Genomic DNA, 16,927 nt, shown 5'->3' with positions numbered 1-16,927 from the left:
AGCATCACGTCCACGGCCTGAGGGAGCGCTGGACTCCAGAGCCACCGCGCCCCCTCCCTCGGCCGGCGCCCGCCTGGACTCCGCCCTCCGGTGCCCCCGAACCGCGCGCGCGCAGCCCCGCCCCCGGGACGCCCTGCGCAGGCGCGAGCCTCACGAGGTTAGGCCCCGCCTTTGGGCCCGCCCCTGCCGCCTGACTCCGGCTTCTGCCCATTTCTGGCACCGCCCCCGCCCTCTCACCAGCCTTTCCCAGGCTACGCCCCCACTTCAGGACCCGCCCCCTTCCACTGACCTTGCCTCTCTGCCCCCTGACTCAGGCCTTTCCTGCGCCCAAGTTGTGACGCCAGCCTGGTGGCTGACGCACCTATAGCCGGCCTCCTGGAGCAACATTTGCCTCTTTACCTCGGTCAAACCTGTCAACTAAACCTCCTGACCCCGAAAAGTTAGGAGTAGTCTGAGCTTTGGGACTGACATGGGCTCCTCTCCCACATTTCGGTGAAGTGGACAGATCTAACATTTTGTGTTTTCAGGTCCATCCCTGTTTTCTGCCCTCCGGTGCTTGCTCTGGATAATGCCGGATCTTACTGAGAACCAACACTCTGCCGGATCTTACTGAGATTGAGTGGAAGAAATAGGCACACCGGAGTGCTGAGAGTGGAAACAGCTTCATGACATAATCAATCTGGGTTTCTTTTGCCGGAAGCCAGGTCCTCCTGCCCTCTGGGACTTCCATCGCCTTCTCTTCCCCTCCTTTCTTCCTTGATGGCTTGGCTTGTTGAGTGCCCTTGCCCCTGGAAGCCTCCCTGGTCTAGCTGGATGTAAAAGCCCTGGAGGTTCCCCTGTCTGGCAATAGACTTACCTGAAATCCCTGTAGGCCATGCTTATCAGCAGCTCCACTGCAGTAAATAACTTTGAGGATTTCTTGAGAAATACGGATTTCTTGAGAAATATTGATTTCTTTCATGCCTCCAGATCAGTGATACTCCAAGGGGAAAGGGAGTGGAAATTACCAGACTGATATGAGGGGGCATGCCTGATTTGTAGAACCAGACTTCTCTTAATAATATACTATTATATTTGGAAAATAGTGTCATGTTTAAAATCAACCCATAAAGTTAAAGATTGAATTTCTTGGAAGATAAGATGTATGCTTAAAATGTAGAGAAAGACTAGAACTAAACACTCTACGATTTATCTCTGGATTAAGTAGACTAGAACTAAACACTCTACGATTTATCTTTGGATTAAGTCAGGTCATTAGGCAAACACCAGACTGAACACTTGAACGCACCCCTCAAGAACATCCCTCAAGAAATGCAGTTACTGGGCTTCCCTGGTGGCGCAGCGGTTGGGAGTCCGCCTGCCGATGCAGGGGGCACGGGTTCGTGCCCCGGTCCGGGAGGATCCCGCGTGCCGCGGAGCGGTTGGACCTGTGAGCCGTGGCCGCTGGGCCTGTGAATCCAGGGCCTGTGCTCCACGGTGGGAGAGGCCGCAACGGTGAGAGGCCCGCGTACCAAAAAAAAAAAAAAAAAAAAAAAGAAATGCAGTTACCAGCATGTGCTTTGGGGTTTATGCCATTAGCTAAATTGAGAGGTGGTACAAGAAATGTCTCCTCGAGCTTCCCTGGGTGCAGTGGTTAAGAATCTGCCTGCCAATGCAGGGGACACGGGTTCAAGCCCTGGTCCAGGAAGATCCCACATGCTGCAGAGCAACTAAGCCCGTGCGCCACAACGACTGAGCCTGTGGTGTAGAGCCCGCGAGCCACAACTACTGAGCCTGCCTGCTGCAACTACTGAAGCCGGCGCACCTAGAGCCCATGCTCTGCAACAAGAGAAGCCACCGCAATGAGAAGCCCGTGCACCGCAACAAAGAGTAGCCCCCACTCGACGCAACCAGAGAAAACCCACACGCAGTAGCGAAGACCCAATGCAGCCAAAAATAAAAATAAATAAATTATTTAATTAATTTAAAAAAAGAAAGAAATGTCTCCTAACAGCTTGTATGCGGGAATTGGAGAAGATGCTACATACTAGACAGTCTGCATATGAGGATCTAGGAAAGGAACATCTCTGTTCCAAAAACCAGAAAGAGCTATGCTATAGCTCTTATATAGATTGCTATCTTGTGATTCTCTAAAGACTTGAAGTGATTATGTTTTCTCTTTTCTTTAGCAGCTCTTAAATACTGTCACCTTTCCCTTCTTCCTCTACAAAGGTTACTGGGGGCTTGCTGTGTATGAATATTTCCCAACTTCATCTAATTTTCCTTATTGCTGTTTAGTCTTTATCCCAATTTCCTCATTTACTTGGTTGTTATCATGTCACATTAGTTCTGTCAGGCACATCAAGCTATATATAGAAAAGCTTTTAATATTAAATATAAATATATTGTATATACATATTATATATATCCTTAGAAGTCTGACCTCTGAGAGTCTGAAGCCTGCTTATGACTGAGGTTAAATGTGAGAGGGCAGATCAAGATAAGCAGTGGTTCACAAATTTTAGTTAGAATTACCTGGGGAGCTTAGCAAACTGTAGCTTGCTGGGCACCACCCCCAGAGTTTCTGATTCAGAAGGCCTGGGTGGTACCCAAAAATCTGTAGTTCTAATAAGTTCCTGGGAGGAATAATGCCCAGGGACCACACCGTAAGAACCATTGCACTAAACTACCTCTTCAACAATCTATTCTACAATCATCCTAATCAGGTAGGAGATGACCATCTCCCAGAAACCCATGAATGACTGATGGGAGACAAAGGTTTAAGTGTCATGTGTTATGTGGATAAGTAACCCAACTGTGGCAGCCTTCAACACAGGCTAGGCAGCAGAGAAGGCCTGAGAAGGCCAGGGTATAACCCCAGCCCCACGATCAGGGGAAGTAGAACAGAAGATGAAGAGTCAGGGACAGATGTATAAAATGCTGTGGTGGGAACGTTGGTAGTTTGACAAACCTTCCCAGTGTTTTTTGGGATGGGCCCAGTGGTGTCAGGGAAAACAGGGAATCAGATGATCTTTTGGATCACAGTCTGGACTTGCTTATTAAAAAAAACGGTATGATAGCACAGAATGTTTGGAGGAAGGGGTGTCTGCCTTACAGATGTCTGTATGGGAATGAGTCTAGAGAAGAGTCAGCAAGCATATTTATACATTTTTACTATGCATGTTTATTAGATTTAAAAAGTATCTACAATAGGATCATAATAGGTAAAACAAGGAAAAGACTTCTCACAATTCTCAAACACACTTAATACAATCATAATAATATTTCAGTGTATTTTCTTAAGTTTATAGACATCTTAACATGTTTTACTAGTTTGGAGTTAATATTCCTAGGGACTTCTGTATTTATTTATTTATAGCTTAAATACTGTAATACACATTTATTATCTTTAAAAAGATGCTCAACATCACTAATCATCAGTGAAATGCACATCAAAACCAAAATGAGATATCACTTCACACTTGTTAGAATGGTTATCATCGAAAAGACTAGAAATACATGTTGGTGAGGATGTGGTGAAAAGGGAACCCTTGTGCACTGTTGGTGGGAATGTAAATTGATGCAGTCACTATGAAAACAGTATGAAGTTTCCTCAAAAAATTAAAAATAGAACTACCAAATGATCCCACGATTCTACTTCTGGATTTTCATCTGAAGAAAATCAAGACACTAACTTGCAAAGATACATGAACTCCTGTGTTCAGTGCAGCATTATTTACAATACCCAAGATATGGAAACAGCTGTGTTGTTGACAGATGAATGGATAAACAAGATTTGGTATATATACAATGGAATATTATTCAGAGAAGAAAAAAAAAGAGATCTTGCCATTTGTGACAATGTGGATGGACCTCGAAGACATTACATGAAGCGAAATAAGTAAGACAGAGAAAGACAAATACTGTATTATTTCTCTTATACACGGAATATAAAAAAACAAACAAACAAAAAAAAACAAGCTCAAGCTCACAGATACAGAGAACAGACAGATTAGTGGGTGACAGAGGTGGGGGTGTGAAAGGGTGGGAGAAATGGGTGAACTGTTTTTGGTTTTTTGGTTAAATAAATTTCTTTTTTTTAAATGTTAAAAAAAAAGGGAGAGAGAGAGATCACCTCATACCTCTTAGAATGGCTATAATTAAAAAAAGAACAAAAAAACAAGAGATAAAAAAATGCTGGCAAGGATGTGGAGAAAAGAGGACACTTGTGCAGTATTGTTGGGAGTGTAAATTGGTACAGCCAGTATGGAAAACACTACAGAGGTTCCTCAAAAAATTAAAAATAGCACTACCATATGACACAGCAATCCCACTTCTGGGTATATATTTGAAGGAAAGTAAAGCACTATCTTGAAGCTATATCTCTTTCTCAATGTTAATCACAGCATAATTCACAAGAGCCAAGACATGGATGAATAGACAAGGAAATTCTTAATTGAGAATGGTCTGTGGTCTCCTTTTATTGGGATAAAAATCTTTGGGACTTCCCTGGCGGTCCAGTGGTTAAGATTCTGTGCTTCCAGTACGGGGTGGGGTGGGAGGGTCGGGCACAGGTTCGATCCCTGGTCAGGGAACTAAGATCCACATGCCACATGGCACGGCCAAAATAAAATGAAAAAAAAAATTTACAAATGGAATAAAAATCTTTGGAATTTATCCTAAATGAGTTGAAATGTATTGGAATAAAAACCTGATAATCTTCATCAGGTTTAGAGATTAATATTATATATAGTTTAAGTAACAATGAAATTATCTGACCTTTAAAGATTATGTGGAATTTCGTTTGGCTTGGTGATTCTTTGTGTATTATTTTGTGCAATAACTCTTTAGCCTTTTCATTTCTTTTATAGCAATTAGTTTGTTTAGACTTTCTGTCTTTGTTAGGATCAATTTTGGCAACTTCTGTTTGCCTGAAAACATGCCCATTTCTTCTAAGTTCTCATGTTTATTTGCAGAGTTGCACAAAGTACTTTATTCTTAAAAATTGTTTTCTCTGTTTTTATGCTATTTCCCTTTTATTTTTGTGATTTCTTTCTTTTTAAAGCATAAGTTAGCTAGTGGTTTACCCCCTTTTATGCGATTTCCCTCTTACATTTGTGATTTCTCCCTTTTTAAAGCTTAAGTTAGCTAATTGTTTGTGTATTTTGTTGTGTTTTTCAAATAACCAACTTTTGGATTTATTAGTTCTACTCTTTTCTGTTTTCCAAGTCATTATTTATAATTTGATCTTTATTAGTTTCCTTCTCCTTTCTTTTAGTTACTTTTTTCCTAGCTTTCCATTTTGGTTGCTAAATTCATTTATATTGATGTTTTTATTTCTATTGCACCAGGTGTTCAAAGCTATAAGTTTTCCTGTGATAACAGCCTTAGTGGTATCACAGAGATTCTATGTCATGTTTTCATTATTATTATTTTCAAGAAATTCTGAAATCTTGTTTTTTTATTTTCCTTTTAATCCAGTAGGTGTTTAATAGTTTTTTTAAATTACCAGGAAAAAGGAAATTTTACATTTTTAAGAAATTCTGTCACTAATTTCTAAAAGTTTTATTGCATTATGATCAGAGAATGTTATTTGTATGTTTCTATTCTTTGGGATTTCTTGAGATTTTCTTGGCAACCTAATATTTGGTTAATTTTCATGAATTTTCCACATGCACTTCAAAAAATGGTATATTTTCTTTTTTATAGGTACAGAATCCAATATAGTTTTATAGGATTCCTTAGTTCCCCCTTCCTGCTTAACAATGAACAAGAAACCAAAATTGCAGCACACTAGAAGACAACCTCTAACACAGAAGACAGAGACCCAAACAAATAGACCTGAAAGGAACCAGAAACTCTGCAGGAAGAAGAAAACTACCCCCCATTCACTTGCCTCACAAAAAAAGTATAAATAATGTGTTTAAGGAAATATGAAAGAAATAAGAAATATCCTTGCATCCATGAAACAAGAATAGATGTCATAAAAAAAGAAATGTTCTGAAAACACTGTTCAAGAGCCTTTGGAAATGAAAAAGATGAAGCAGCAATGAAAAAACTCAATAGAAGGGATAGAAAATAAAGTTGAGGAACTCTCCCAGAAATTGATGAAAACAGAAAAAGAGATTGAGAACAGGAGATTAAATAATTTAATAAGATCTCCTGAAGGTGTGCCAAGTTCCTGGGGTAAAAAGAGGAAGCTCCTCACTAGCAGATGATTCACTAGGGGACATGGATTTCATAGGCTTTCCCAGGAGGCTGGGCAGGCAGCATCTATGGCAAGTGCCCACTCCCACAGTGCAGCCTCTCCCCACTGTGCAGCCTGCCCTGGCTGGTTGCCTCTGGTGTAGGACAGCCCTTCTCTAGTCTGACGTCCACCCTGGCCACTCCAACAGAACTCCCTATAGTCCTCTGCCCCCACTGGCATTAGACCTGACCCTTTCCCAACTATATACCACAGATGGGACCACACAAGTATGGGCCAGTTACTGGACCCCAGGACCTTTCAAAGGACTTCTTCCTGTCCCCTGCTCCCAGGCATTTCTTAGGGTGCTAGCTCCAAATCCATCTAGTACCTCTCCTACAAACTCTCATTTTACTTCTTTTCTGTCATAATATGACTTAAATTCCTTTCAGGCAAATCTTCTCAAAAAGGAGCTCTACTAAATGAAGGAGGGCCCACCAATCCTAAGAAACACAATGGCCACTCTGCTCTTTGGGGATGAGAGGAAATGCCTTAATTCTTTCTGGATGAGTCACTGTTCCTGAGGATGGTCAGAAGGCTACTTGCTAAAGCAGCAAAGGCATCAATGCAGGTTTAATTTTCATACCCTGGAATAAAACTATAATTCCATGTGACTCTTTAAACAAACATGTACTGACATGGAAAACTGCCAGGAAGTATTATATTTCAGTGAAAAACCAAGCTTCCCTGTGCTGGTGGAGCATGTAGCTCTGGTGTCTGTCTAGCTCTGAATCCTGGCTCTGCCACTTGCCACTGATGCTTTGTGAGGCTTTAGAAGTTACTTTCTCTGTCCCTCAGTGTTCATATCTGTAAATGGAGAATAAATGAGGTTCTTATAAGAATAAGATGAATTAATATATGTAAGCCCTTAGAGTAATGCCTGGCACAGAGGAGGTGCTAAATAATTAGATATTAGTACAACACACTTCAATTCATGTAAAAATTAAAGTAGTAACAGGGATGTAAATTTATTTACACTATTATTCAGATATGCAGATATATTAGTTTGCTAGGGCTGCCATAACAAAGTACCAAAGACTGCGTGGCTTAAACAACAGAAATTTTTTTCTCAACTTCTGGAGGCTGGAAGTCCAAGATCAAGGTGTCGGCAGTGTTGGTTTCTTCTGAAGCCTCTCAACTTGGCCTGTAGATGGCCATCTGATCCCTGTGTCCCTCTGTGTCTATGCCCTAATCTCTTCTTACAAGGATACCAGCATGTCGAATTAGGGCCCACACTAATGACTTCATTTTACCTTAATTACCACTTTAAAGACTCTATCTCCAAATACACTCAGTACAGGGGGTTAGGACTTCAGCATATGAATTTTAGGGGGACACAATTTAGCCCATAACAGCAAAGAAATTTAAATTCCTTTATTTGACTATAACTAATCTGACTTTTCCCCTGACTCCTTATCTGCTGGGTTTTGGAAAAAAATATATCAATCTGCTTAAAACTTGGACACAGCTGATCTTTTAAACAATACCTTTTAAGAAGTCTTTGAGTATTTCCTGGTAAAAAGACCCGATATCTCTATGGCTTCATCTGTTCCCTGCTTCTCTCTCTAAGAAGATGTCTGAATTTATGGGGGATGGGAAGGGCTATAGCTTTTAAGACCTTATGGTGCTGGGGAAGAGTTGGGGTCCTCAAAGATGCTGTCTCCTGCCTTCTGTCGTCACTGGAGCAATGTCCCTTGTTTAACCTTCCAAGTGGAAGACTCCAAGTAAGGTAGCGGGAGATATAGTCCTCTTGACTTGTTCAGGGCTAACTCTCTCTGGATGACTTGGCCTCACCTTGGCCCCTGCAAACACCACAGCGCCTCTGAAATCTCTCTGTGATCCCGGGCAATTGGCTCAACAATGGGCCAGGAAGGAAAGGGATGATGGGTGATCCCAAGGCTCAGGTCACTGAGGACATTGTAGAGAGGACTTCCAATATAGGGGGCGGGGATTCCAAATCAGCATGCAGGGTACATAGCAAATATGAGTTACATTATGAGCTAGTATCCATCCCAGTCTGGCGTAGTGATGGAGCCCAGAATCAACTTCTCCAAGCAATATGGACACTGTTGGCAGCACCTGAGCACTTCCAACTGACGCATCTCGTTCAGAGCTGGGCAGAGTGCAGGGGCCAGGCACCAGCAACCTAGAGAGGCTTCTGTCAGAAACTACACAGATTACCCTGGACCTTTAAGCTGGGTAAATGTGCCCATGCACCATCGGCCAGTAGTGGTGCCAGTGATAGGAAACCATCTGCTTAATGACCCATGGGCTGCCTTTTTCACTTCTTCCCAACTGGCTCCTATGCCAATTCTGCCGTCAGTTTCCCTGGTACTTGGGACTAATCATGGACAAGATTCCCATCGTAGGCCACCGACCAGTAGCCAGCTCTTCTAACAGACATAAAAGAGGATGTGCACCCTTGAGGAGTGAATGACCTGCTCATGATGGAGAAGCAAGACATTAAGGGTCAGGCGGATGTTGGGCTGATCACACAGGTGTGTAGAGTACCATCTGGGTAGCCTGGGCATATTGGAATCCAACCTCCTGAAAGAACAATTCCAAACTCCTCTATACCCCCTGCCCTGCTCCACATGCATACTCCATACCCCCTCCTCAGGCTCACGCACTGAGCAGGACTGAGGTTTCAAGCTGAAAAATTAACTGTGTAGGTTGGAAAGGCAGGGGGCTGAGAATGGCTGATAGCTTTTAAATCAACAATTATAAATTAACCCTTGCCATTACTAATAGCAGAGATTTTAAAATAAACATGAAAATATATTTCTTCAGAATTCTGAGTGGATGGTAGTTTATGACTTAGGTAGGGATGGGGAAAAAATTCAGCAAAATTCAACCTGACAGAGGTTACAACCACACCAGAATTTCTTTTTTCCTTCAAGGAAAAGTCAAGAGGTACATGTCCAGTATCGTTATGGGGCTTGGCGCCATCAGTTTCTCTTGAAGTTCCTCTACCATCCCTAGGATGTGGCTCTCGCCTTCAAGGTCTAAGTCAACAACTGTGTTCTAAGCACTAGGCTGGAGAAAGGAATGAAGAAAGGGCAAAAGGCATGCTCCAGCAGTCTCTTAAGGTAGGTTCCCGAAAGTGGCCACAGGACGCTTCCTCTTATATTTCCTCAGCCAAACTTTAGTTCATGGCCACACCTAGTTGTAGGGAGGCTGGCAAATGTGTTCTTTCCTCTCTACAGTTCTGTGCCCAGATATAAAATCTACGCCTATGAAGAAAAGGAGAATGTGTATTAGAGGCAGTTTCTACCACGGACGACTTCAGTGCAGTATCTGATTCCTTCTCCCTTCCATTCCCTCCTTTGCATTATCCTGAGCACCAGGGCATTAAGCCATGGAAGCCAGGAGACTCTGCTTGACACACCTGATCTGTGGACATGTCTGGAGAAAGGAATAGGAACCAAAAGCAAGCAGGAAATTGAGGAAAGGTTTTTATCCTTCCCGTGAAATTACAATGAACATATCAATATTATACAAGAAACAGCCATCAGGTTTTAGAGCATGTGAGAGGGAAGATTGGAGAATTAAAATAACAAAACAAACCAAAAAAAACAACTGGACTGAGAATAGGGACCTTCGAGTACGGTTATATTCTTGGTACCTAGAATACAACCTGTAACGTAGTGAGTATTCAAAAATATTTGTTGAATTGGGGAGAAAAAGGCTAACTTTTTAAGAAGTGATAATACAATAACCTGCATGATCAAGGAGTAAAGAAATTGAGATATCCTGCCGCCCTGGGCCCTGAGAAGGATGCTGACTGTTCCTCGTGGAAAGTGACCCCTTGTTTATTTTACAGGATAAACATGCAGATAAAGAAGAAAGGATTGCTGATTTGATATTGCTGAGCCTTGCCCTCCTGTATGAATGCCATTTGCCCACTATGCCTGGGGAGGTTTTGTGACTCTGCGCTCCTCGCCAGGCGTCAGCATGTCATTGTTGAAGGTCCACAGACTCCCTTCCAGAAAGCGCCATTTCCCTTTTCAGCTCAGCTGTTCTGTGGGAGAAATAAAGTGCTGTGGCTAGAACTGGCTCGTTCCTCTCCATAATTGGCAGGAAAGCCTGGGAGAGTGGCAGGGATGGTGCCAGTCCCTGAGGGTGGGGTGGACTGAACGGAGTACCTCTTACTGGAAGCTGCAGTGTGGGGAGTAGAAGGCAGCTTTGAGGGTTCTCAGAATGACCCAAGACATTTTTCCAAAAGTCAAGGCCCAAGAAATATAATGACATTAACAACAATGCACAGGTCTCCACGTGCTGGAATGGAGCTCCCTTTAAGTCACGATGTCAAGGGGAAAATGCCAGGTGTGAAGTATATGTATAACGTGCCACAACTTGTTTAGGGAAAAGGAAATAGGTGTATATACACAAATATTTGTAGTTTCAAAGGACATCTCTCAGAAGATACTCAAGAAACTTCTAACAGTGGTTGCTATCACAAAGGGGGATTCTGTTACTAAGAGATGTGGAATGAAAGGAGACTTTATTCCCACTGTATACTCGTGTAGCTTTTCAATGCTGTACCATATGAAGAAAATACCTATGCAGTATAGGAATAAATTCAAATAATAACAATAATAATAATTTTAAAACGCAACCAAAAAGGAGAGTACCAGAATCATTGGTTGGAGTAAGAAGGCTTGAGGGAGGAAATGGCAGACAGGATTAGGAGCCAAGGGTGCGAAATGCAGAAAAGCCCGGTGCCAGGACCACAGGATGATGTGAACTGGAAGGAGGGCAGTGGGTGAGTGAACATCAGGGGCAGGGAGCCATTCTCTGGCGCTGGGTGTTCATGGCCTAGGGGGTAAGAACAGACTCAAGTATATTTCATGTGTTGACTTAAAGAAAAACACAACATAAGAGTTGTGAGTTTAAGTTTTATTCAGGGTCTTACTGAGGACTATAGCCCTGGAGAGAGCCACTCATTCAGCTATGAGGTAGGAGAGGAACCAGTTTGTATATGATTTTTTTTTGGCTAGGAAATACATATAGTCAAGGATACATCATGGTAAAAGATTACTGCTAATCACAAAGAACAGACATCTCAAGTTAATGATTTTAGTGTTTTTTTTTAATATATGTGGGAAGATGCAAGAATCTAGGGTCATTGAAATTCTTCCTGAGATAGACTTCTCACTCTCTAGGAATATAGGGGCCCATTTATTCAAAGCACAGAGTGCCTCATCCTGTTTTTCATCCTGAATCCCTCTCAGGGTGTCCTGTTAGTGGGCAACCACATGGGTTTCAATTTAACCCTTGTATAACTGGGTGATGAGCGACACACTCTGTTCTTTGTTCACACATCCCATAGTAAAACCCCACCATAATCCACTTAGAAGAGTCCAAAAAATTCAATTTTGTAAAATGTACAGGTTTATGTTACTGCAAGTTTAATGAGATGAAAAGGTGGGGGTCACGTCTTTGTAGCTGGGATTTCCCCAAATCCATCCAGGATCTGGCTGCATTTGGTGTTGCCTGCTAGCTGATGGCTGTCCCAACATAAATATTCACAGGAGTGCATTTGAGTTCTGTGGCTGATTACATCCAGGACATGAGCAACAGTCCCAGGATCTCTTACCTGGTGTTTTCCAACTGACCTGGGGCCAATGGGCCAGGGGAATCCCAGGAAATTGGAGGCCATATTCTCTTCACTCCATTGCCCAATCTCACATCTTCTAAGATCCCCCTTCCTGTGAGGAAGATAAGAATTTTATCTGACCCCATTTGAAAAGGAAGAAGAGGACTTCCCTGGTGGCGCAGTGATTAAGAATCCGGCTGCCAAAGCAGGGGACACGGGTTCGATCCCTGGCCTGGGAAGATCCCACATGCTGCGGAGCAATTAAGCCTGTGTGCCACAACTACTGAGCCTGCTCCCCTAGAGCCTGTGCTCCACAACAAGAGAAGCCACCATAGTGAGAAGCCCGCTCACCGCAACGAAGAGTAGCCCCTGCTCGCTGCAACTAGAGAAAGCCCACGCGCAGCAACAAAGACCCAACGCAGACAAAAATAAATAAATTTTAAAAAAAGAAAAGGAAGAAGAAGGCTCAGAGGAGGGGAGGAACAAAGCACTGATCTCAGTAAATTTAGATCTAGTATGTCTAAATTCACATTATCTATGAGGCAACCTATAGCAGGATTTTAATGTCTATAGAAATTTAAAGACAGTGAGAATCCTATATGTCGAACTAATAGGATACAGCCAAAGCATTTAAAGAAATAAATTTCTAGCCTCAAATGTTCTATTATATAAGAAGAAAAAAGCAAGGGGCAGTGCTGATGCAAAGGGATGATGTAACTGAGGGTGGCAGAGAAGGTATCCACATGTGACATGATCCCATTTATGTAAAATTACCTATTTACAGTATGTGATTGTGAAATATATTGATATTTTTAAAGTTCAAGATGATGAAAATTAATAAACTAAGCTTTCTGTTCAAGATGTTAGAAAAAATCTAAAACTGAAGAATGTCATAAAGGTAACAATATTATTGAATGTGAAAATAGGAAAAAAGTAGAATTAATAAATCAAACCAAATAAAAAAGCATAAACAAATAGACAAATGTCTGGCAAATGTAACAAAGAAAAAAGATAACACAATTACTGAATGTATCAGAGACAATCTTTTGAAAACATTAAGCCATGTATTTTTTTTTTTTTTTGCGGTACGCGGGCCTCTCACTGTTGTGGCCTCTCCCGTTGCAGAGCACAGGCTCCAGACGCGCAGGCTCAGCAGCCATGGCTCATGGACCCAGCCGCTCCGCGGCATGTGGGATCTTCCTGGACCGGGGCACGAACCCGTGTCCCCTGCATCAGCAGGCGGACTCTCAACCACTGCACCACCAGGGAAGCCCAGCCATGTATTTTTTAATGTTCTCTCAATCATGTTCCCCAGAAGCCACTCTGCCATTATGGCCCCAGGGAAGGCGGCCAAATGTCCACCACAGGAAGAAGGAGGCATTAACAATGGAAAAGTGATTTTCAGACAAAGCGAGCAATGAAAGAAAGCCTTTTTGGTTCTGGGAGGAAAGGAGAGGAGAGAAAGAGATACAAATGATGTCAGGTGCCAGTGTCCTCGTGTTTACCCTTCCCCACATTTCGTCCTAGTTGTTTTTTTTTTTTTTTTAAGATGTTGAGGGTAGGAGTTTATTAATTAATTTATTTATTTTTGCTGTGTTGGGTCTTCGTTTCTGCGCGAGAGCTTTCTCTAGTTGTGGCAAGCGGGGGCCACTCTTCATCGTGGTGCGCGGGCCTCTCACTATCGCGGCCTCTCTTGTTGCGGAGCACAGGCTCCAGACGCGCAGGCTCAGTAGTTGTGGCTCATGGGCCTAGTTGCTCCGCGGCATGTGGGATCCTCCCAGACCAGGGCTCAAACCCGTGTCCCCTGCATTAGCAGGCAGATTCTCAACCACTGCGCCACCAGGAAAGCCCCGGTCCTAGTTTTAAAACGGAAGAACAGCCTCTTCAGATCGAAGCCTAAAGCAAAGGGAGCTTGTGTTTCTCTTCCCATTTGGTACTTTGGAAAGATGCCTCTCACAGGGAACTCCCACCTCATTTTAGGGGAGAGGAGGCAGCATGGAATATTCATCCAAGGGAGAGCTAGAGGAAGCACTTCCGCAGCACCCACCCCTGTTTCTTTTGTGGAATACAAGAATCCAGAAATTCTCCTAAGTTCCTAGTAACATGTGGGGTAGGCAGCTTAGTTGAGAACCAATGAGCCAGCCATAGGACCACCTTGGTGAGAGCAAAGTGACCCCAAAACAGAGGCTGTGGTGGAGACGTGGACCAGGGCTGCACAAAGTATGGTCTTTGGACCTGCCTTACCTGGGAGCTCGGTAGAAATACAAACTCTCACAGCCCTATCTCAGACCTGTAATCAGAATCTCTGGGTGTGGTGCCCAGGAATCTCTTTTGACAGGCTCTCCAGGTGATTGCTTTGTGTGCCAAAGATTGAAAAGCACTGGTGAAGACAGACTGGCCAGGGGACTGATGGAGAAAGTGTCTAGACTCAGAGGGCTTGCAGGAGTCAGGGGTCAAGAGCTCAGGTGGTAGAAAGGAGTCCCCAGAGACTTCATGCTAGACCCCATGACCAGAGTACACAGCTCCAAGCTCTGCCCTAGGACCTGCCCCCTCATTCCTACACACACTGTGCTCCCGTCAACCCAGATACCAATTTCAGAAGAAGGAGACTAAATATTGACAGGCAATTTATCTCTAATAAGAGAAGAGATAGCAAACTTTTAAATGGCAAGTCTAAATTTCTGTCATTACACCACCTGATAGAGAATACCTTGTGATAATTACGGAGAAAATTTAAAGCTGTACGCTTTTGCACCAGAGGAGACTGTGCATAACTTTTTACCTCACCACATACGTACAATTTGAATAATAAAATGCTGTTTGTAATTGGCAATGGGTGCTAATAAAGAATGATACAAACATGCAAAGGAATACTAGGCAGCCACTAAAAATTATGTTATTGCCTTTTTTTCCTGACAAGTGTACATGATTATTCTTAACTGGTAGAAAGAAAATTATAAAACAGTATACAAGATTCGTTTTGTAAAGTGTGTGCGTGTATGTGTGTGTATGTGTACATACACACATATAGGAAATAAAAACTTGAAATATATACACCAAATATATTGTGGTTGTCTTTGAGGAGTAATATACTGCAAGCAGCTTTTCTTTTCTTTCTTTCTTTTTTCTTTTCTCATCTGCATTGTCTATTTTTTCTATAATAAATATAAATTATTTGTATTATTGTTTCACAAAAATAATTGTACAAGGATGTTTATCAAAGTGAGCTTTAGGAAAAAGAAACCTTAAATTTAAAAATGAGGATAGCTAAATTTAAAAAAAAGTAATAGCTACAATTTATTGAGTGCTTACTATGTAACAGACGCTGTTTTAAGCACTTTGCATGTATCCACTTATTTAAATCTCACAACTGCTCTCGGGAAGTAGGTCATTTTACAGAGGTAGAAACTGAAGCTGTGTCAGGTGGCAGAGTCAGGGTTCCAGCCCAGAGGATGGGACTGGTACACCTGCATTCTTAACCAGCAGTGTTGTTTTTGGCTTTGCCACTAACATGGGATTGTCACGACATGAGACTAGATATCATTTTGACCAAATTTCCAAAGGATGTATGTATTGCACACACACACACAAAATGCCCATAAGTGTAAAAAGCAAGACACAGAGATATGTGAAACATCAGTGTCAACCTCGACTTCCCCATTCAAAGCCAGCTTCCTCTTACTTGCACAAGTAGAGAGAAGGTCTAACGTGTGTCTCTCAGGAGGGGTCCTTGCAGGGCGTCCTCAGCATTGGAGCTGCTCCCCGGACTCCACCTGTTAAATGGCTGGCTGCTGTTCGTCCTCCAACACAGCACAGACATGGGGGAGCAGGGGTCATGCGGGAGGCCCCTCTCCTCCACCACTCTCCTGTAGTCCCCAAGACCCCCTTTCCGTATACCAGCCATGTAAACAGGCATACTTCCATTTCCCAAATAATTTCATAGATTTAATTTTTTGGGTAAAAGTTATACACAAACATGGCTAAGACAACTAAGAGGAAGAGTAGAGGAGGATGATAAAGCAATACCTTGCACCACCTCTGACCACACCCCAGCTCCCCGGATGAGCACTTTGAATCATAATTTATTAATTTTAGACATTCTCTCTTTACTTCCTTTAGATCATGATTTAGCTTTCTTACATCATCTTCTTCTTCCATTCTCCCAATATAGCTCCATTACTGTTTTGGTTAAATCAATAAACAAAGGCTACCTTATTATGTCCACGTTGACAATGCTCTCTGTGGATCTGGGGAGAGTATTACATTTCCTTTCTTTGTGTCTTTCTTTCCCCCGAAGTCCTCACATTCTTTCTTTTCTTCCGTTAAACAATAACCACAAAAACAAGGCTTCCTTGGAGATATGGAGTTATCTCCTTTGTCTCCAGAAGACAGAGCCCCTCCCAGTGGCATCTATCTGTCTACTTTGACCTGGGCCTGCTGCCCTGATGTCATTCAGGGGCTTTGATTAGGGTAGTGGAGGAAAAGGATTTGTCACATTGAAGGTGATAATTAGCATTTCTCCCCAGAACCCAAAGAAACAGTAGGAAAGAGATGAGCTCCTCGTGGAGGAGACCCTCAGGGTATGACCCAGGTCCTAATTTGGCACTAGGCCCCTGCTCACACCTGCCCCACTGTGGTGATGCCTCTTTCTTTAAACCTCCACCCAACTTTTGAGCAACACAGACCTCATCCCCACGCCCACCGCTTTATAAGGCGCCAGTGCCTTTCCCCAAGCCTGAGTCTGTGATCCACTGGGCTTTGGAAGGATGATGGGGAACTCCCACCCAATAATCTAGTCTCCTGCACATCCTGGGCCCGGGAGGGGCTTTGGCCCTCAGATATCAATGGTCGAGGTGGATGCTGGCATCAGATCGGCTTTCCTTTGCCACATTTCTCCCAGGGAATGCACCTGTTACATCCAGCTTCTTCAAATGATGCACCTGCTAAAGCCAGCATCAACACCCATGTGTCCCAAGGACAAACAGCAATGCTAGTGGTCAGAGTCAGTGTCCAAACCTGCAATGAGAAGGGAGTTCTTCCCTGAGCAGCTCCATAATTTGAGTGCACCTCCCTATTTCTTGGGAGTCATCATGCTGCATTGTTAA

The sequence above is a fragment of the Orcinus orca genome, chromosome 14 (genome assembly GCF_937001465.1).
Source record: "Orcinus orca chromosome 14, mOrcOrc1.1, whole genome shotgun sequence".
Classification (NCBI taxonomy): Eukaryota; Metazoa; Chordata; class Mammalia; order Artiodactyla; family Delphinidae; genus Orcinus; species Orcinus orca.
The sequence above is the reverse complement of the archived record's forward strand: the minus strand, read 5'-3'. Positions refer to the sequence as shown.